The 21861-nt window shown below is 42.9% G+C and overlaps 1 long non-coding RNA gene across 1 annotated transcript in view; it reads right to left on the bottom strand.

Moving 5' to 3' along the window:
- LOC137570799 (uncharacterized) overlaps window positions 1-21861 on the bottom strand; it is a 138899-nt gene that overhangs the window by 21737 nt on the left and 95301 nt on the right. The window contains exon 3 of the long non-coding RNA XR_011031187.1: window positions 3903-4065. This is a non-coding gene — a long non-coding RNA (uncharacterized lncRNA). The remainder of the gene's footprint in view (window positions 1-3902; window positions 4066-21861) is intronic.

The raw sequence follows: 21861 nt of genomic DNA, 5'->3' as shown, positions 1-21861 counted from the left end.
GAAGTGAAGGCAAGACTAAATAAATTAAAAATAGACAAGGCACCTGGCCCGGATGGCATGCATCCTCGGGTCCTAAGGGAATTAAGTTCCGTTATAGATAAACCCCTTTATCTTCTCTTTTGTGACTCTCTTTCAACTGACAGAGTCCCAGTGGATTGGCGTACAGCCCACGTTTTCCCATTATTTAAGAAGGGCAAAAAATCAGATGCAGGAAATTATAGACCTGTAAGCTTAACATCAGTTGTAAGAAAACTATTTGAGGGGTTACTAAGAGATACTATACATGACTTCATAGTAGAAAATAATCTTATTTCTCAGCATCAACATGGGTTTACTAAAGACAGGTCCTGTTTGACTAACATACTCAGCTTTTATGAGGTAGTGAATGCTAATGTGGATATTGGGAATGCTGTAGATGTGATATACTTGGACTTCGCAAAGGCCTTCGACACTGTTCCCCACAAAAGTCTGGTGCAAATGTTGAGGATGCAAGGACTGGGGAAGAGTCTGTGTGCATGGATAGGGAACTGGCTAATGGCTAATGGACAGAAAACAAAGAGTTGTGGTCAATGGATCGTACTCAAAATGGGAGACTGTTAGCAGTGGGGTCCCACATGGGGTCTGTACTGGGTCCAGTGCTCTTCAATTTATTTATTAATGACCTAGTAGATGCAGTAGAAAGCAATGTTGCTATTTTGCAGATGATACCAAGAAAGTCTAGATAAACTGGGTTTATTTAGTCTGGAGAAAAGACCCCTTAGAGGGGATCTAATTAACATGTATAAATACATCAGAGGGCAATATAAAAGCTTGGTGGATGAGCTTTTTGTACCTAGGCCTTCTCAAAGGACTAGAGGACATGATCTGCGCATGGAGGAAAAATGTTTTAGCCATTTATTTAGGTAAGGTTTCTTTACAGTCAGAGTGATTAAGATGTGGAATGCATTGCCACAGGAAGTAGTTATGGGAAATTCTATACCTACATTTAAAGGGGGCTTAGATGCTTTCCTTGCATTGAAAGACATCCATGGCGACAATTACTAGGTAATGCCTAATGATGTTGATCCAGGGATTTTATCTGATTGCCATCTAGAGTCGGGAAGGATTTTTTTCCCTTTTGGGGCTAATTGGACAATGCCTTGTAAGGGTTTTTCACCTTTCTTTGGTTCAACAGGGATATGTGAGGGAGCAGACTGGTGTTGTACTTTGTTCTCTTGTTGAACTCGATGGACGTATTTCTTTTTTCAACCCAGATAACTATGTAACTATGTAAGTTCTTTGGCTACATCAGAATGTCTATTTACAGGTAATATTAAAGCCAATGGGTACCGGATTAAAAAAGAAAAAGTCAGATACTCACCTAAGGAGAGGAAAGGCTCGGTCCTAATGAGCCTTCCCTCTCCTCTCCCGGTGCCCTCGGTGCTGCGCTGGCTCCCCCGTTCGCGTCCGGCGTCGCAGGGACTTCGGAGGTCTTCGGGAGCACTCGGGCTTCCGAAGACGGGCTGCTCCATACTACGTATGCGCGAGTGCGTCATAGAGAGCGCTCGCGCATGCGTAGTATGGAGCGGCCGCGTCATCGGGAGCCCGAGTGCTCCCGAAGGCTTCCGAAAGCTCCCGAAGGCATGCGGAAGTGGCAGTATTTGACCGAACTGGTCGAATACTGCCACGGGGGATCCTGCGCGGGACCGGGCACCGGGAGAGGAGGGGGAAGGCTCATTAGGACCGAGCCTTCCCTCTCCTTAGGTGAGTATCTGACTTTTTTCATCCGGTAAACATTCACTTTAATGTTTGAATAAGTGTTAAATGTGTTTATCTGTTTTTTTTTTTTTTATCATATGTATGTATAACACATTTGTTGCCAGTCCTACACACTCTGGCCTTCCAAAAAAATTTGATTACACACACATTAAACAAGCATTTAGATTATGTGCTCTGATACAAGTGTTCTAAAATGTTCACTGTGCTTGTTCTGGTTTGTTATGCACACACTGCAGAAGCTCTATAGATTACCATGACATTCAGTCAACTTGTATTGTTTATATGGGCAAGGTATTGTTTATATGGGCAAGACATACCAATGTATTTGTTAAAGAGAACCCGAGGTGGGTTTTAAGAATGCCATTGCCCATTAGGACACAGAGGCTGGTTCTGCATATAATCACCAGCCTCTGTTACTATACTGTACCCTCCCAGGCCCCCCCCCCCTGCGCTCTGCTGTCCCCCATAAATCAAACCACCGTGCTAGTGACACACAGCTTGTCGATAGCAGGCTGTTTACATGCAGACTGTCACTCTCCGCCGCTCCCCCGCCTCCTTTGTAGCTCCGCTCACCGCCTGTGTCCCTTCCCTCCCCGCCTCTGTATGCTGATTGGAGGGAAGGGATGCAGGCAGGGAGCGGCGATATAAAGGAGGCGGGGGAGCGGCGGAGAGTGACAGTCTGCAGGTCAACAGCCTGCTGTCGACACGCAGCGTGTCGCTAGCACGGCAGGTTTGATTTATGCGGGACAGCAGAGCGCAGAGGGGGGGGGGCCTGGGGGGGGGGGGACAGTATAGTAACAGAGGCTGGTGATTATGTGCAGAACCAGCCTCTGTGTGCTAATAGGATTCTTAAAACCCACCTTGGGTTCTCTTTAAAATGATCTTACCTTAAAGGCACCTCACATTTAAATTAATTTTTAAAAACAAATGAGATGCAACATTGACCATTTGAAACACAGTAATCATATATATATATGACCTTATTTGAGAACCAAACATGTAGTAGTGTAAGCTAAATAACAGTTTGCATAACAAACATAATATTTAACCATTAACAAACATGTCTCCATTAACAGTTTTGATGCACTTTTGGAAAAGTTGAAGGATGGCCTTCAGAGGGAAGATACTAATTACTGCAGGTCTATCTCTCCAACCGAGTGACTCTTTGTAACATTGAGGTAAATCAAATAATTATAACATTTTAACATAAAATAATGTTGTAAACACTGAAACTGTACTTTCTAGTTATGTAGGTAGAGATAATCTGACATGGTACTAGCAGGGCTGAAAGCAGGAGGTGTAGTGTCAAAACTGCTTTGTGATTGGTTGTGAATATTCAAGTCAGTATACACTGGACTGTCACTAGACATTAATGATGTCTGTGAATTTCCTTGATCCTTGATCTGAAATCACAGGTGGTGGCATATGGGAATTAGTGTGGTGACCACGTCTGTGGTTTGGCCTATACATTGGTTGGTACCTAGGTGCCTCATACATACGAGGAGAAAGGTAAGGTTGTTGTTGGTATGGAGCATAGTGATGTGGAAGGAGAGGCATGTGTTTTTTAAGGTAGTAGTTAGGAATCTCTTCTAAGGGACGTCTCCCAGATCATCCAGATGACAGAAAATTACCTAGTGCATCAGAAATGGCAAGCCTGGCTGCCCATTGTCTATGAGGAGGAACTTTTTGCAAAGAAAGGTACTAAGCTTAGCAGATACTGTGCTAAGCTTAGCAGGTACTTAGCCAGCAGATACAATTTCCTCCTCTTTCTTCTCCATATGATCCACAGCCTTCACAATAAAACTTATGCATTTCTCATCACATTCTGCCCTAGTCATGCCTCTACCTATTCTCCTGATTTGTGTTGACACTTGAATCCCTCCTGGCCTCTGAATTGTGCATGCCCTTCTAGATGCTGTGCTGTGTTGTGTTGGATCTGCTGTTGTACAGTCACTATCATGCTGTGGAGGTGTTTGAGGCTCCTGTGAACTGTATTCTTGTCCTTCAACATCACTGTCCGTATGTTGCCTAGCTTTTATTCCTTCCTCCTCTTGGTCGTTTGGTAGACTATCTTCAGTTTTTAATAAAAAAAAAAAATTAAATTTGCTGGTATTGCAAAAGGCACACATTTGCGCCATACTTACTGTGCAAATTCATGATGAGGTCTTAAGAATTCAAGGATGGCACAAAATTTGTACTTGGTCCTTTGTGAACTGCCCGACCCACTCTTTTCTTCCTTATGTTGTTTGTCTAATTCTCTTCTCTAACTGTCCAGTACAGACTTCCATCTTTTCTTCAGGACAGCAACTGAAAAACAGACATTTTTTTTAGTTTTTTGTTACAGGGTTTTGCAAACTGGACACTCATAGGCTGCACTACATTACCAATTTAGGATGGGAAGCTCTACTATCAGTTATCTTGTTATGGACACCGGCAACTTGATCTGGACAGTTCTTCAACCAAAGTTTATGCCAACAATGTGGGAGTCTAATATCAAACTTTTTGGGGAAAGACATCTTTTCCAAACTGTCTTGGAGCAGTGGATGGAAAGCATGTGAGACTGGCCATGCCTACATCCACTGGCAGTCTTTATTATAATTATAAAACATATTTCTCCCTTGTGCTAATGGCTGTGGTGGACTCAGATTACAAATTTATATATGCGGATGTGGGGGCATATGGCAGTTGTCATGACTCTGCAATCTTTGAGCATAGTAGATTTGGGATCAAACTGAGAGTTACCTGCACCACGACCCTGGCCTGGAACAGACCAACCACATTACCCCTGTGTGTTTGTGGGTGATGAGAATGGTATTTTACAACTACCTTAACAAAGCCAGGCAAGTGGTTGAATGTGCTTTTGGCATTCTTGCTAATAACTGGAAAATTTACCACACTGCCATTAAAATGCAGCTACAATAGGAAATCACTGTGGAGAAAGCCACTATTTTGTGCGAACACTCGATGGTGGACAAAAGAAGGAGGAGTTTACACCCAGTGGACTAGAAAATGTAGGGCCATGCAAATTACATGGATCCTTTTCTGCACTACAACCAACAGAAAGGCTAGCAGATTATTTTGTGGCATCACATGAAGCAATGTGATAAAAGAGTGACTTTTTTTTCTTAAAGGAATACTATCGATTAAAGCATTTTTTTTTAAATGTTGTATGTTAGGGCACACATTACCACAAGTAGTAGGAGCAGTTTCTTTCCTCACACAGCTCTGCCTCTCTACTTTAAAATCCCCAGTTTTAGATACAAAAGTGTTGGGCTCTTATGCTGGGCATACACGGCTCGATTTTGCAGCTTGATTCTCCCCCTCGATTGTTTCCCCGCTCGATTCCGCAGGCGATTCTCTTATCTTCCGCTCGTTTTTGTTATCTTTTTTGCATTGTGTTAAGTGCAGAATCGAGCGGCGAAACGATCGGGCAGGAGATCGGACATGTCGGAAATGATCTATCGAGCCATCTAAATGGCTAAAAAATGAACCGTGTATTCCCAGCATTAGAAGGCTAGATCATGTCCCTGCACAAGGGGGGTTGCTATCAGTGTATTGTTTAATAATCACCTTGCTGAAAGAATCTTATGCCTAGTACACACCATACAATTTTCTGTAAGATTTTTCTGTTAGATTATTTTCTGTAAAGTACTAGGAGAGACTGGTCATTATCTTTGGTGCATGGTCTTCTGGTTATCTCCTGCTGAGTAGAACAATGCCTAAGGGCCCTTTTACACTTAATCAGTTGCTCTCAGTTAAAACGGAAAGAAAACTGATTTTCAAAGTAAGGCCCATGTTTTCCTATTGCACCTTTTACACTTAACGCGTTTTAACTGAAATCCTGTTTGCAATGCACTGCTATGGAAAAAAAACGCGTACTAACGCGTACCAACGCGTACTAACGCACACTAACGCACACCAACTTATTAAGTGTAAAAGGGGCCTAATTGCAAGGCAGATAGATGGTTAGATAGATAATTTCCAACATGTTGGAAATTATCTGTCGGGCAGGTAAATCTAACAGAAAATCTAACAGAAAATTGTATATTGTGTACCTAGCATTATTCAGATGGTGGAAAGAGGTTAAATATTCCAGCAATTTGTGTTCCTTGTCTTCTGTTCTCTGACTGATAAAGATCCTGATAATGCCTTTGTAAACACTGTCTCTCCCTCTCAGCAGACTAGGAAGTAGATGCAGCCTGGAATGTATCATCATCACAAGCCAGGAAGCCAGTCAGTCAGGAAGTGTAAACTCATCTCCCTGCTAGTTACATTTCAGCAATATTACAGCTCATCTAGCTACATGTTACCACCTCAGGTCAGCCTCCTCCTCATGTCTCCTGCATGCTGTGACACAGTGAAGTATATTTGTGAGCTGTGTAAGAAATGAAGGATGATTTTTAAACAGGGAGAGAGGGAGAGAGACCTGGGTGAATAAATTGCCCCTAGGACTAGTGGTAATGTGTACCCTAATATAGAGTATTAAAAAAAGTCATTTTAAGGCATAGTATTCCTTTAACTTCAATACTTATAATGATGTAAAAAAATAAAATGTATGTTTAAATATATAACCGTCAGCACCATTGTTATGTATTTGAACTATACTATTCTAACATAATTTGTCCTAGATGTACATACATACATACACACACGTACATTATGCTTTTTAAACTATATATACAGTATATATATATATATATATATATATATATATATATATATATATATATACATATACACAGTGGGATGCAAAAGTTTGGGCAACCTTGTTAATCGTCATGATTTTCCTGTATAAATCGTTGGTTGTCACGATAAAAAATGTCAGTTGAATATCTCATATAGGAGACACACACAGTGATATTTGAGAAGTGAAATGAAGGTTATTGGATTTACACAAAGTGCGCAATAATTGTTTAAACAAAATTAGGCAGGTGAATATATTTGGACACCACAAAAAAAATAAATGAAATCAATATTTAGTAGATCCTCCTTTTGCAGAAATTACAGCCTCTAAACGTTTCCTGTAGGTTCCAATCAGAGTCTGGATTCTGGTTGAAGATATTTTGGACCATTCCTCTTTACAAAACATCTCTATTTCATTCAGGTTTGATGGCTTCCGAGCATGGATAGCTCTCTTTAACTTACACCCCAGATTTCCAATTATATTCAGGTCTGGGAACTGAGATGTCAATTCCAGAATGTTGTATTTGTTGCTCTGCATAAATGCCTTAGTGGATTTTGAGCAGTGTTTAGGGTCATTGTCTTGTTGAAAGATCTATACCAGGCGCAGTTTCAGCTTTGTCACTGATTCCTGGACATTGGACAGAGGCGCCAGGCTACTTACCGGACCGCATTGGTGATATGTTTCTATTTATACAGAGGCGCCAGGCTACGTACCGGACCGCATTGGTGATATGCTCCTATTTATTGCCTGAGGAAGTGGGATATACCCACGAAATGTGTTGCACCTTGTTCAGAGTATGTAAATAAACTGATTTTTGCTTAAAACAGCATTTTTTTGTGTCTGTTTTGTAGGGGTAAGTCCTCCGCTACCTACTACATTTTAACAATTTTAAAGAAATATTGTTTTCACCCTGTTGGCGCCTCTGTACTATTATTGCAGTTATTCCAAAATGAAGCTGGCTTGTCCAAATTTGCTTTAGCATACCTCAAGCAGCTCTGTTTGTGCTGTGGGCAGAGAAAAGGCTTCCTCTGCATCACTATCGCATACAGTATCTCCTTGTTTAAAGTGCGCCCAATGGTTGAATGATGCACAGTGAATCCATCTGCAGCAAGATGATATTGTAGGTCATTGGTGCTGGTCTGTGGGTTGACTCTCACTGTTCTCACCATTCATCGCTTCTGTCCATCTGATATTTTTCTTGGTCTGCCACTTTGAGCCTTAACTTGAACTGAGCCTGTGGTCTTCCATTTCCTCAATATGTTCCTAACTGTGGAAACAGACAGCTGAAATCTCTGAGACAGCTTTCTGTATCCTTCCCCTAAAACATGATGGTGAACAATCTTTGTCATCTGGCAATTTGAGAGGTGTTTTGAGATCCCCATGTTGCTACTCTTCAGAGAAAATTAAAAGAGGAGAAAAACTTACAATGGACCCCCTTAAATACTCTTTCTCATAAATGGATTCACCAGTGGATTCACCTGCGTATGTAGGTTAGGGGTCACTGAGCTTACCAAGCCAATTTGAGTTCCAGTAATTAGTTGTAAAGGTTTTACAATCAATAAAATGAAATTTATGCACCTGCCTAATTTTAAACAATTATTGCGCACTTTCTGTAAATCCAATAAACTTCATTTCACCTCTCAAATATCACTGTGTATGTCTCCTATATTATATATTTAACTGACATTTTTTATTGTAACAACCAACGATTTACACAGGAACAATTAACAAGGTTGCCCAAACTTTCGCATCCCACTGTATATATATATATATATATATATATATATATATATATATAGAGAGAGAGAGAGAGAGAGAGAGATTTTGGATTTTGGTAATTAGATCCTCGTTAGAGAACCACACCTAAGGCATCTTGCTGCAAAAATCTCCTCTCCCTCATGTACAGCTTACAAACAGGAAGTACACTTTGACTTGGAAGCAATCAGCTTTTTGAAAAAAACACTTTGAAAATGGCTATATCAAGTGATTTTAAGAGCAATTTTACACTTTCCTATACTTTACATTGAGGCTGAATGGCCTCAGAATTGAGGCCATATCGCTCTGGTGTGAGCCATCCCATTTAAAAACATTAGCCAAGCACTTTTCAAAGCACTAGCATTTTAAAAAGCACTCAGAAGCGCTCTTGGTGGGCACCAGCCCTTTCTCACTGAGCCCTGCTATAGCCATAGTTCATATTATGGCCTATAGCGATGCCGGCTGACCCCAAATCTCTGGCACTGTTTTTACAGCACTCCATATTTTCTCCCTGGTGTATGTCCTTAGCAGAAATGTGGTTCTCTGAAGAAAAAGACAAAGGCCTCATTTCACTAAACTGATTTCCTTTCTTTAATGTTTCTGAGCGGTTTCTAGAGTTATTACCATGATGATAAGGCATGTAGCATTCAGGAAACATTTTACCTCAGGCAAACCTAAAATTAACTCTTCTGTCTTTAAATTAAGTAAAATCTGTTCCCCTGGGGGGTACTCACCTCGGGTGGGGGAAGCCTCCGGATCCTATCGAGGCTTCCCCCATCCTCCTGTTTCCCATAAAGCGATAAAGCTCCCCGAACGGCGGGGATGTAAATATTTACCTTCCCGTCTCCAGCGCAGGCGCAGTATCGGCTCTCTGCTCGGAGATAGGCAAAAATAGTCGATCTCTGTCTCCTGCGCCTGCGTCTCTCTATTTTCACCTATTTCCCAGCGTAGAGCCGCAACAGCGCCCCCGCTGGACCCAGAAAATGTAAATATCGCACAGCCTGACAAATTGTCGGCTGTGCGTTCCGTGGGCTGCAGCGAGACCGCCGTGGGACACAGGAGGATGGAGAAAACCTTGATAGGATGCAGTGGCGTAGCAATACGGGGTGCAGAGGTAGCAACCGCATCGGTGCCATTGGGCCATAAGGGCCCCGGGGGGTCCTCCCCCAACCACAGTATTAGCTCTTTATTGGTCCTGTACTGATAATAATCGCTTCTATAGATGCTTTGAATAGTGGTAATCATTAACAAACCGTTCCCCAGCGCCTTTTTGCACCTCTGACACTGTGGTTGTCCTTGATTGGTTTTGGTATGCCGTATAAGTTGTTATGTATATAGCACTTGGGGTCCCCCGTGTAAAACTTGCACCGGGGCCCACAGCTTCTTAGCTATGCCACTGATAGGATCCAGAGTCTTCCCCCTACCGAGGTGAGTACCCCCCAGGGGAACTTTTTTTGTTACAGAGTCTCTTTAAAAAGAAATCTCTAAAGTTAACATTTCAATCCTTAAAATAACTACAGAATTCTAAAGTTAAAAACAGGCTGTTAATTAACTACATGTGAAAATAACTACAGAGGAGGTAGCTTAAGGACTGAAGTGATAAGATAACTCTCTCACTGTGAAAACTTATCTCTACACCTTAATAAGGCCTGGTTCACATTAGAAATATTGAGCCAAACGGATCCGGTGAGTGGATCCGGTCTCCGCTTCACCAGATCCGGATGTCTCTGTGCACATTGGCAAACAGATTGTGAAAACTGATCTGATCACAGATGGATCGCATCGGTTTTCACTCCGTTTGGCAACAAATACATACCTAACAGCAGCTGCAGAGTCTTCCTCTTCTTGCGCTGTAATTACATAGCGCGTCATGTGACTAGTCACATGACACGTCATGTAGTCACATGACACAGAAGAAGAAGGAAGCCTCTACCGCCTGCCTTTAGATATGTATTTTGGCCCTGTTCACCCTTGCTCACCTACCCGCCCAGCTACTGCAGCCTCCCTCACCCTCCCGCCGCTCTGGTTCGCGTCCCTACATCCCCTATCCCCCGTGGAACTGTCCGTTTCTTCACTAGTGCGAAGAAATGTTCCTTTTTCCATTGCCCCAATGCAGCAGCATTTTTTGTCTGGTTCCGTTCCGCTGGGCAGAACGGTCCGGAAAATTAGAGCCTGCTGCATTTTTTTGGTCTGGGGAAGGGAATGTACGGAACGTATCCGTACCAACGGATGCATGTGAATGGATCCATAGGTTAACATTGGATCCTTTCACATCTGTTCCGTTTGTACAGTATACTTTCCGGTTACGTTCCGTAAATAAAAACGCAGATGTGAACCGGGCCTAAGGCCCAGTGCACACTGAGCGGTTTTAGCAGCGATCTGCCAGCTGCATCCGCCAGTGAAAACGCTTGGCTAATGTATTTCAATGGGATGGTGCAAACCAGCAGTTTGAGGTTTTAATCCAAACCGCAAACGTGCCTCCTGCTGCACGTTTGCGGTTTTCAGAAGCGTTTCGTCCTCAATGTAAAGTATAGGAAAAAAGCAAACCGCTGTGGAAAACACTACATCATAGCGGTTTTCCAGGCGTTTTTGTTACAGAAGCTGTTCAGTAACAGCTTTTACTGTAACAGTATTTGTAATCTGCTACACAAAAACGCTCCCAAAAACGCTACGCATGTTTAGAAAACGTCTCTAAACATGCCTAGAATCGCTCTGAAATCAGCTCCAAAAATAGCTGGCATTGTGACGATCTGCTAGCGGTTGTGGTGTGCACTGGGCCTGAGGCAAGCTTCTTTAGTGAATTAACACTGAACATACCGATCGATGTGGGGTGATAAGTTTTCTCTTGCCAGCATGATCTTGAATTGAATGTCAGGATTGAGGTTCTGGATCTTACACAAAGACTTTTTCAGTCTGGAAATGCTTTTACTTTTTTTTAAATGTTTGCAGACTTTTTAAATGAAACTTTTCTTATTCCATTTATTTCAGTAAATGACTTTAAGGCTAGGTGCACAGTGGTCAGTTGCATAATGCACGCGATATAAGTGTGAACTGCTATGAAGACTTTAATACAAAGCCCGCATGCAGCGAGTTAGAATAACGCGATTAGTTACAACGCAGTACTGTCAACAGACCCATAGAATTGTATGGGCAGTGAGTTGACATGCTGCCATTTTTTTCTGTGTATCCTCCTGACACATTTGTATCTCGATCCAGCTTGATTCTTAGGGCTGATTCACACTACAGAATACATGCACAAATGCAATTTTGCATTAAGAATGCACGGAACGTGCGTCAGGGTGCATTAAAGTGCAGACGTCGGCGAATGCAACTCGATAGATCCCTTGGGAAAAGGTGTGCGTCATGTGATAAAATGTTTCCGGATGCGTTACATGGACTTTCATGTTACTATGCCGATGGAACGCATGTCTGGTGCCTCAAGACTGACAGCAATGCACATAGTGTAAAGCTAGGTTTCACAGTGGTCCGTTGCATAATGCATGCGTTATAATGAGTGTGAACTGCAATGGAGACCAGACATAGACTTTAATTTAAAGCCTGCATGCAGGGAGTTAGAGGCCAGGGTCACACTTAGCAGAATTGCATGCGGTTTCCCCATAGCAGATAGTGGAAAACACATGCGATTCTGCTAAGTGTGACCCTAGCCAGAATAATGCAATCAGTTCCAACACAGTAATAATAATCCGAACATTTGTATAGCGCTTTTCTCCTGTCGGACTCAAAGCGCTCAAGAGCTGCAGCCACTGGGACGCGCTCAGGAGGCCACCCTGCAGTGTTAGGGAGTCTTGCCTTGAACTCCTTACTGAATAGGTACTTGACCTAGCCAGGATTCGAACCCTGGTCTCCCATGTCAAAGGCAGAGCCCTTAACCAGTACACTATCCAGCCACCAGTACTGCGAACAGGTACATAGAATTGTAAAGGAAATGAGTTGACCTGAAGAATTATTCTGCAACGCAACTGAGGACGGTGAACTAGCCCTGAACGAGCCCTCATACAGAGACTTGCAGATTTGTGTTTCCTGTTTGTATGTGTCCAGATCCTCTGAGAATTACCAGACATATCTCATCCCCTTCTTCAGTGTTACAGCTATTAGTTCACAATAGGAAAAAAACATACACCAGAAAGAAAATAAATTGATTACAGGAACAATAAAAACGTAGCATGTTCTACAGCAGCCCTTGCTGGTCACCTCAGATATAGCAGGTCACGCCATTAATGTATTAATCGTGTAACAGTAGGAACAATCAATGCTTATAGAAAGGTATCTGCAGCAGAACGTTACAGGGGATGTGATCTGTAGTTTTGTTTCCTCAGTTGTGTGACACAAGCCTGATCAAATCATTCCCTAGTGACAACTCATCCATTTCCCAATTACTGTTGCCGCTACATTTCTACTAGGAAAAAATGTCAACTGACAAAAATTAAAATAGATAATGACCACTATCACAAAATAGATACTATGTTATTTTAAGCACCTTTCGTATTGCCTAATTTTCACATTCTTTTGTATAAGTAACACTATTTTTTAGCCTGTGCTTATAAAAGAAATCACAACACCGTCAAGGTAGTACCAAATGCAAGCAGGTGGAGAAAGAGAATTAAAGTTGCAGCTGACTCTCCAGCAAAGAGAATGAACAATTCTTTGAAGTGTTTCCAGAAAAGACTGAAGGAGAAGAAGGGTCACTGGAGCAGCTACAGCTGAGGCAGGCAAGGGGTGTAGAGTCAGGAAGAGCCGATGTTTTCACAATAGGAATCATATGAGAAGAGCAAAGTGACAGAAGGCTTATGAGGCTTCTAAAGAATATACACACTGTGCCTGTTGCTTCAGATCAAGTTTATTTCTGCTATGGTTCAGCCATCAAATGTGTGTGCCTTGGGGGAAGGAGGGGGGAACATCGACTGGTGCACAAATCTCTGTCCATGCATTTTGTATTGTACAGAGATTAGTTAAAGTTAAAAATACATTTTTCAAAGTAATCTCATGGTCTAGGTTTACAGTGGAGCATTCTGCACCCAGTAAAGTAGATATTTAACGCAATTGAATGGGAAAGTCATGCCACATGTTATTGCGTTGCATCGCATACAGTGAAGCATACAGTCAATGAAAAGTATGCTTCACCATTATTGTTTACGTGCAGGTTTTGCGGTAACATTGCATGCATGCAGTGCATTGGGATGCCGCACACAGTTGCACCACCACACTGTCAAATTTGCATAAGAGGTGCATTGCAACGTGGAAAGCCGCGTTACAAAGTGGCCATTACGCTGCACTACTGTGAACGTAGCAATAGTCTATAATTGCATTCACTTTATTTAGAACATACATGTCAAACTCTGGCCTATGGGCCAAACTGAGCCCGCAGAGCCATCAAATTTGGCCCGCAAGTAGTTTCCCCACTTTGCATTATCTTTGGCCCACTCTAGACCCCCAGGGAAGCTATATTGGAGGTGAAGCCCCAGACCACCACGGAAGCCATATGGCGAGGGAGGGGGGAAGCACTAGACACTAGGGAACTGTATAGGGAAGGGGAGGGAGGGGCACTAGACACAAGGAAACTGTATGGGGATTAAGGGGGGCACTTGACATCAGGGAATTGTATAGGGGAAGGAAGACCACTAAACAACCAGGTAACTGTATTAGGAAGGGAGGAGGCATTGGACGCCAGGTCAAACTATATAGGGGAGGGAAGCGGACCAATAGACACCAGGGAAGGAAGGGAGTTGGACACTAGTCATTGAGGTTGGCTCACGACTTGGTCCCCGTGTGCAATTTCGGCCTACTTTGTATATGAGTTTGACACCCCTGATTTAGAAAGTTTGATGGTATTGTCCTTTTAATTCTATGGCACACTTACCACCTTATTGCTGTGATATGTTGATAAGACTACAGATTCTACTATCTGTAAGACAAGTGTGTGTAAGGTGCCCATTTCACTTTGCCCTAAAGGCTCCATAGAGCAGCTGAAATGTTGTAGTTTCCTATCATATCTACTGTAAGAGTGCCTGTCTGCTGAAATAACAGGAAGCCTAGTAGCCTACAGCAGGAGTAATATTATTTTAGGAGTCTAGGTAGTGTATGATGGATGCTTGATTTGTGTCAGGTGGTGGGGCAGGAACTACAGAGAAAGGCTTGGTAAAACTCATCATATTCATCATAATAGATCAATCTGACTAAAAAAACAAAACATTGATGACTATTTTATTGTTCCCATCTTACTTCTGCATGCACTATCCTCCTCATTACAGAGAAAAGTGGAGACAGAATTACTTGGTCACATGTTACACGACATGTTTAGTATTTTCAAAATCATTTGACTTTTTAATCCAAAGAACATTTTATGTACGGAGCATAAGTACCAACTGTTCTTTTTTTAACCCTAGGAATTTGTTTTACAAAAGGTTGATTCTTCATAGCTGGTAAGACTGCATAAAGGGATTTTTCTCCAGGCCAACTGTTCTCTTCTCACATGTGATGCTTAAGAAGCTCTAACATAGCACGCTGAATTACGGCTCTGTACCACTGTGTACAACCACTGCGAAAATGTAATCATCCAACTGGTGATAGCTCAGGCTTTGCAAGGAATATGTCACAACACATTTTTAACAGTAAAATGTAATTTTTCTGCATAACCTATGCAGACATTTCATTTGTCAAATGCAGATGAAATTAAATATATAGTTTCTAATGTGTTGTATATTTACCTGAAAAATACATCCACATATTTAAATAAATAATCTGGTCAACATGTGGTAATGTTTTATACATTAATCTGTACTCATTGGTCTTAATTCACTAAGATTTACCACATGCAGCATTTGCATATTTGTTCAGGCAGGGAACACACTTGTCTTTCAGTTTTCTGCGCGCGTTTTTCTGCATACTTTTTCTGCACACCAAGTGTGTTTCTATGCAGGAAAACTCGTGCGTTTTTTCACAGCAGCTGATGTAGTTGATAGAGAAAACTGACAAAATGTGCAGAATCAGGATGCAGAATGTCAGTTTTTTTTCTGCGCGCGAACAAGATATTAAGTGTGTACTAGCCCATTGATTAACGTGAGTTCTCAGTTTTTCTGTGCAGAAAACGCGTACGAAAACAGTCAAGTGTGTTCCCTGTCTTAGTGAATACAGAGTTTCACTGTACTAGAGGTGGGCGTGGTTATGCACGCTCACAGGGGAAAATAATATATTCCCGGGGATGAGCAGCACAAACTAAATTATATGCAATACTAGTGCTGAGTGCATGCTTTGCATAGTATTGCATATGATTTGGTTTGTGCTGCTCATCCTCTGGTATATATTATTTTCCCCTGTGAACGTGCATAACCACGCCCACTTCTAGCACAGTTAAGCATATAAATGAGCGGAGCTCAGAGTTCACTCAGTAGCTAGTAGGAAGGCGAGGTGTTTTTGAATTTCCTTTTTACCATTTAGTTGACTCTTGGACTTTTGGAATAGTTCCCACTAAACCGCTAACAAAAACAGTATAATAATAAAAGTGTGTGTCAGCATTTTTTTTTTTTTTTTAAATATTCTTTATTGAGTCAAAGAGAATAACATGAAACACAAATTGTAAGATATTGCATAGCCAATGATATATTAACGTCATATAACATCTAATATAAAACAATTGGCATGTGACTGAAGTAGCCTGTCCCATAGTGTGTTGCGAGTCTGTAACATCAAAATCATGGAGGTCATGTTGAGGGAGGCATATGGTTAGGTAGTATGTCTTAAAACATTTAAAGATAGTCTGCATAAACAAGTCCTCAGTATCTCCATGTCTTTTCATCTTCAAGATGGTAGGACAGAGAGGTTATTTTCCTTAACATTTTTTTTTTAATAGATACGCTGAAACTAAACCCCACCCCTGAAGCCCTCCCCCTCCCCCCCCCCTCCCTTTCTAGGTTTCTCCGGACCCCCCCCCCCCCCCCCCTTTCCTCAAGCCGGATCCAATTTGAAGGAAGGTTCGTAAAAGCAGTGCAGGATAGCATTTTTGTTTATTGCCAAGGGCCTAATGAGTGTCTATGACAGGTATAGTTTAGATCAGTAGGCGTAGAGCGTCTTTAGAAACTCCTCTGAGTATCTAAAATAATTCCAAAAGGCCCAGGTCTTTTTGTGTGGCTCTGTCTTGTCAATGGTCGTAGCAGTAAGATCTTCCATTAATTCTGTGTGGTCTATTTCCTTAATTAATTCCTCTATGCTAGGTGGTGAAGTTTGCTTCCAATAGCGAACCAGTAGGTGTTTCGCTGCATTTAGGATATGTCTGACTATTGAGCGTTTGTAGCTCTTCATCCCCCAGTCGTTCAAGTGCAGGAGATAGAACTCAGGTATGCGTGGGATCGGTTTGTCTGTAACTGCTTTTAAGAGGCGTTCGGTAATGTCCTAAAAATTAGATAGAGCTGGGCAGGACCACAAAATATGTAGAAGGGTTCCTGTATCGGTCTGGCAACGCCAGCACCTGTCTTCCCTTTCAGGGTAGATGGAGTGTAATTTGGAGGGAGTGAAATACCATTGTGTAAGAATTTTATAATTCATCTCCTGCACTCTGACCGACCTAGAGGATTTGTGTGCGAAGGTGCATATTTGGGTTTCATGGTTTGGAGAGAACGACCTACCCAGATCTAGCTCCCATTTGCGGAGGAATGTTAGTTGTGGGATTGCTAACGTGGAGAAGTTATTGTATAGGATAGAAATGGTTTTCTTGGTAGGACCCATAGCCATACAGAGATCCTCAAAGTGTGTGTTTTGTCTAATTTGAGAAGGGCTCAGGCCCAGGTGTTGCATTAGGTATCTGTACTGGAAATATTCCCACCAGTTTAAATTTGCACAGTTCTGTTTCTCTCTAAGTGTCTGTAGGGTGACCCATTGGTCGTTGGAACACATGTCTTTGAAACAGATATGTCTAGTTCTGAATGACATGTCCTGTACTTGGTTGTTATCTATATTTGGGTTATCCGAGATAGGTAGTAGAGGTGAGGGTACTGGGGAAAAATTCAAGATCTTATTTGCCATATTAAAGGTAGCAATCGTGGATTGGCATAAGGGTGGCAAACGCCAGTCAGCGGATGTTTTAGTAAAGATCCAAATCACCCTAGTAAGAGGCATTGGCGACAGGACGGTCTCCATGTCTACCCACTGTTTGGTCTCTCTATGTCTATGCCAGTCCACAACTCTAGTAATGATTGCGGAAAAGTAGTACCTTCGTATGTTTGGTAGGGCCAGTCCTCCTGTTTGTTTAGAGCAATATAGGACGTCCCTTTTAAGTCGGGGGGGTTTGTGTTTCCAAACGTATTTGTTAAATATTGTCTGCATATGTTGAAAAAAGGAGAGAGGTATCGAGATTGGTAGGGCTTGAAAAAGGTATAGAAGCCTGGGCATAGCAATCATCTTAAGAACAGCTATTCTGCCAAACCATGACAGATGCGGGAGGTCCCATCTTTTGAGGTCTTGGGTGAGTGTATGGGCCATTGTTGGGAAGTTATGAGTAAATGTGTCCTTGAGGGAGCTCGAGATATATGTACCTAAATATTTTATATGTTTAGCATTCCATTGAAATGGGAAGTTTTGCTTTAAACTTTCTACTGTTTCTGAAGAGAGACCTGCACTATAGGCCTCACATTTGTCATAGTTAATCTTAAAGAAAGATAGTCTGCCAAATTGTTGGAATTCTGTGATTAAATTGGGTAATGCCACGTTAGGCCGTGTTAAAAAAAACATGAGGTCGTCGGCGTAGGCCGCAACCTTATGTTCTGTGTGTCCCACATGCAGCCCAGTAATATCAGTGTTACCTCTGACAGTACACAGGAAAGGCTCCAGGGCCAGGGCAAAGATTAGAGGTGACAGAGGACACCCCTGCCGAGTACCATTTGTGATGGCCAGCGGATCTGATAGCACTCCATTGACTTTGATCCTTGCTGTCGGGGTGGTGTATAAAGCGCTAATAGAGGCAAACATTCTATCCCCCAGATTTATATGGCGCAGAACCGATTTTAACCAGCTCCAGCCCACCCGGTCGAAAGCCTTTTCGGCATCTGTGGAGAGTAGCATACATGGGGTATTACTAGACCGGGAGAGCTGAAGCAAGTCCAGGACCCTGGTGGTGTTATCTCTTGCTTCCCTTTGTGGGATGAAGCCTACCTGGTCCCAGTGAACAAGATGTCCCATGTGTTCTGCCAATCTGTTGGCTAGGGCCTTGGCATAGATTTTTAGGTCAATATTAAGGAGTGAGATTGGGCGATAACTTCCGCAGACAGAGGGATCTTTTTGTGGTTTGACAATTACTGCTATATGGGATTCCAGTGATTGAGTGGGGAATTTGGCCGTTTCCTCTCCCTCTGCTAGGGCATTAAATGCTTTACATAGGTATGGGGCTAAAGTAGCTCTGAATTTTTTGTAGTACTCGGCAGGGAATCCATCCGGCCCCGGAGCCTTCCCATTTTTAAGGCCCATAATGATCTTTCGGATCTCAGTTTCAGTAAAGGGCTCTTCCATAGAGCCCTTCATTTCTTCTGTAAGTTTGGGTATGTTTGCTTTATCTAGGTAATCTTGTATATCTTGAGAATTTGGGGATTTCATGTTCCCATTTTGGGAATGCAGTAGGTTATATCATTTGTGATAAAATGTTTTAAAAGTATTAGATATGGACTCACTTCTAATGTGCTTCTTCCCATTTTGGTCTATGATTTGGGAGACATATGTTCTCTGTTGTTGTTGTTTAAGTGCACGTGCTAGAAGCTTCCCTGATTTGTTGCCTTGTAGAAAAAATGTGTGTTGACATCTACGTGCCGCTTGTTTGGCCTGGTCTTGTAAAATCTTGTTAAGTTTGTGTCTTATGTCTGTGAGTTTTGAAAGGGTAATATCGTCGGGCCTATTTTTATGTAGCTGTTCTAAGTTGCGGATTTCCCCCAATAGATCTTTAATCAGCCTCTCTCTCTCTCTTTTAAGGGTTGAGCCCTGACTGATAAGGAAGCCACGCAATACACATTTGTGGGATTCCCATAATATGTTAGGTGACACATCTCCCGTGTTGTTTAGATGAAAGAATTCTTCAGTTTTTCTCACAATCTTCTCCGCGGAAGTATGGTCCTGTAACATTGAAGTATTTAGTCTCCACATAAAAGGGGAGCCTTTCTTAGGTTTACAATTAATTGTCATGAGGACAGGGGCATGATCTGAGTATGATATGATACCCACCTCTGAGGTGATGTGTTCTGAGAGAAGGTTATGAGACACTAATATGTAATCTATTTGAGAGTAGACTCCATGGACTGCAGAATAAAATGTGTAATCTCTGGAGGTTGGGTGAGTCACCCTCCACACATCTACCAGCTGTCTCTCATATAGAGCTTTTTTAACCACCCTGGCGTTCTGATTAAATCGCCAGGGTGGCTGCGGGAGGGTTTTTTTTAAATAAAAAAAAAACTATTTCATGCAGCCAACTGAAAGTTGGCTGCATGAAAGCCCACTAGAGGGCGCCCAGAATAAACAAGGAAGGCCGCAATGAGCGGCCTTCCTTGTTTTGCTTATATCGTCGCCATAGCGACGAGCGGAGTGACGTCATCGACGTCAGCCGACGTCGTGACGTCAGCCGCCTCCGATCCAGCCCTTAGCGCTGGCCGGAACTTTTTGTTCCGGCTACGCTGGGCTCAGGCGGCTGGGGGGACCCTCTTTCGCCGCTGCTCGCGGCGAATCGCCGCAGAGCGGCGGCGATCAGGCAGCACACGCGGCTGGCAAAGTGCCGGCTGCGTGTGCTGCTTTTTATTTCATTAAAATCGGCCCAGCAGGGCCTGAGCGGCAGCCGCTGGCGGTGTTGGACGAGCTGAGCTCGTCCAGACCGCTCAGCTGGTTAATCTTGTTTATTTTTGCATATGCCAGGCTAGTCTTCCCGTGTGAGGTATCCACATTTGGGTTAAGGGCTACATTCATATCACCGCCCAAGATAATACTACCCTCTGCAAATGAGTCTAGCACATTTAGGAATTTTTGTACAAATTTCTCCTGATCAATATTTGGGGCATATAGAGAGCCTAAAGTGTACTTTTTGTCCCTTGTTAGGCACTTCACTAGAGTGAATCTACCCAATGGGTCAGATTTTGTGTCTAACACGGTGAAAGGTAAAGTGTTACTAATGAGAATAGCAGTGCCCTTGGTTTTAGAGTCCAGAGAGTTGGAGTAAAAGGCAGTGGGAAAGTGTCTATCATATAATTTAGGAGGAGTAGGTTCTTTAAAATGGGTCTCCTGTATGAAGGCTATTTGTGCTCTTTGAGCCCATAGGTCCCTCAACAGTATGCGTCTTTTTTCTGGTATGTTGAGCCCTTAGCGTTAATAGATAAGACTTTTACGTGATCCATTGCATAGATTCAAGTATAAAGGTTCGGCTTGAGGAAGTGTCCAGAGAAAACCCAACAGTTATCAGCAATATGAAAATCAAGAGTATTGCAATTAAAACATAGTTTCAGAAAAGTATAACTAGTGAACCTTAAGGGTAAATCCCTTGGTTCATGGGTAATTCCCGTATAAATGTTCTGATTTCTCAGAACTCTCCTATGAGGGAAAAGGGAAACCATTATGTACCGCGGGATACCCGGTCCCCTCTCCACCCTAACTCAATTAGGATGCCCCGATCAGGACGTCCTTATCAGTGTTCGACCTTGCCCTTTCTCTTCGCTAAAAGGAGAGGACAGTACAATAGAGATCTGATATAAATGTGACCTGTCTTATATAAAGGTGAGGTTAGTGTTCGCTCTGCTTAGTGAGCGTGAGAACTAGATTTTTTAGGAAGGCTGTGTCTTTATTTGTGGCTAACAATTTGCCCGCTGTGTCATATGTGGTGACCAGGTTGGGGAGGGATAGAATATCGGGGGGGGGGGGAACATGAGGCAGGAGGGGACTCTGTTATCTCTGATTCCTGATAGTGGATATACAGGGAAACCTAGGCCAAGATGTTCTAGTCTCAGGGACCTCGTCTGTTGCCCCCATAGGGGGAAATCTATAGCTAGCAGCCACCTAGTGGCCATAAGAGAGACCGCCGCGCCCCGGCCTCCAACCACCCACATGAGGCTGGCAAGAAGGAGCAATGTTAGGTATAGCTAATAGTGAGCGTCAGAGGCCACGGCGCGCCGGCCCCAAGCATTAACATAATGTAAGTTAGGGATAGGTGAATAAGATAGGCAGCCCATCGGATCAACACCCAAAGCTTGGGGGGGGGGGGGGGAGCCGATGCGCCGCGATCAATTTTCAATATGGAATCCCTGTGTGTTGGGCCAGGTTCACTGCATGTTCCTTCTGCGTTCTGACCAGCAACTGACCTAAGTATTAGTGATTGTGCGTAGCTGATAAGTGATCACATGCATTCAGAACAACAATGATACATAGAGCTCAGTCAATTCACCCAACGCCCCCCACACAGTGATATATCTAGCAGATAGGATCATACAAAACATTTCTTGTGGGATACAGCGAAGGGGGACCCTCGTACTCCTCTATGGGGTGTCGGGCATAAGCAATACAACAGCGCTATTCTCCGGCATGGCTGCGGTATGGGGGTCGCTTTAACAGTTACGCATACAGTCGCCAAGTACGACAGAGTTCAGCGGGTGGCATTTCGGGGAAAAAGGTCCCCCCAAACGAAACCCCCCTCA

This window comes from Hyperolius riggenbachi, chromosome 4 (genome assembly GCF_040937935.1).
Source record: "Hyperolius riggenbachi isolate aHypRig1 chromosome 4, aHypRig1.pri, whole genome shotgun sequence".
NCBI classification, from domain to species: domain Eukaryota; kingdom Metazoa; phylum Chordata; class Amphibia; order Anura; family Hyperoliidae; genus Hyperolius; species Hyperolius riggenbachi.
The sequence above is the reverse complement of the archived record's forward strand: the minus strand, read 5'-3'. Positions and strand labels throughout refer to the sequence as shown.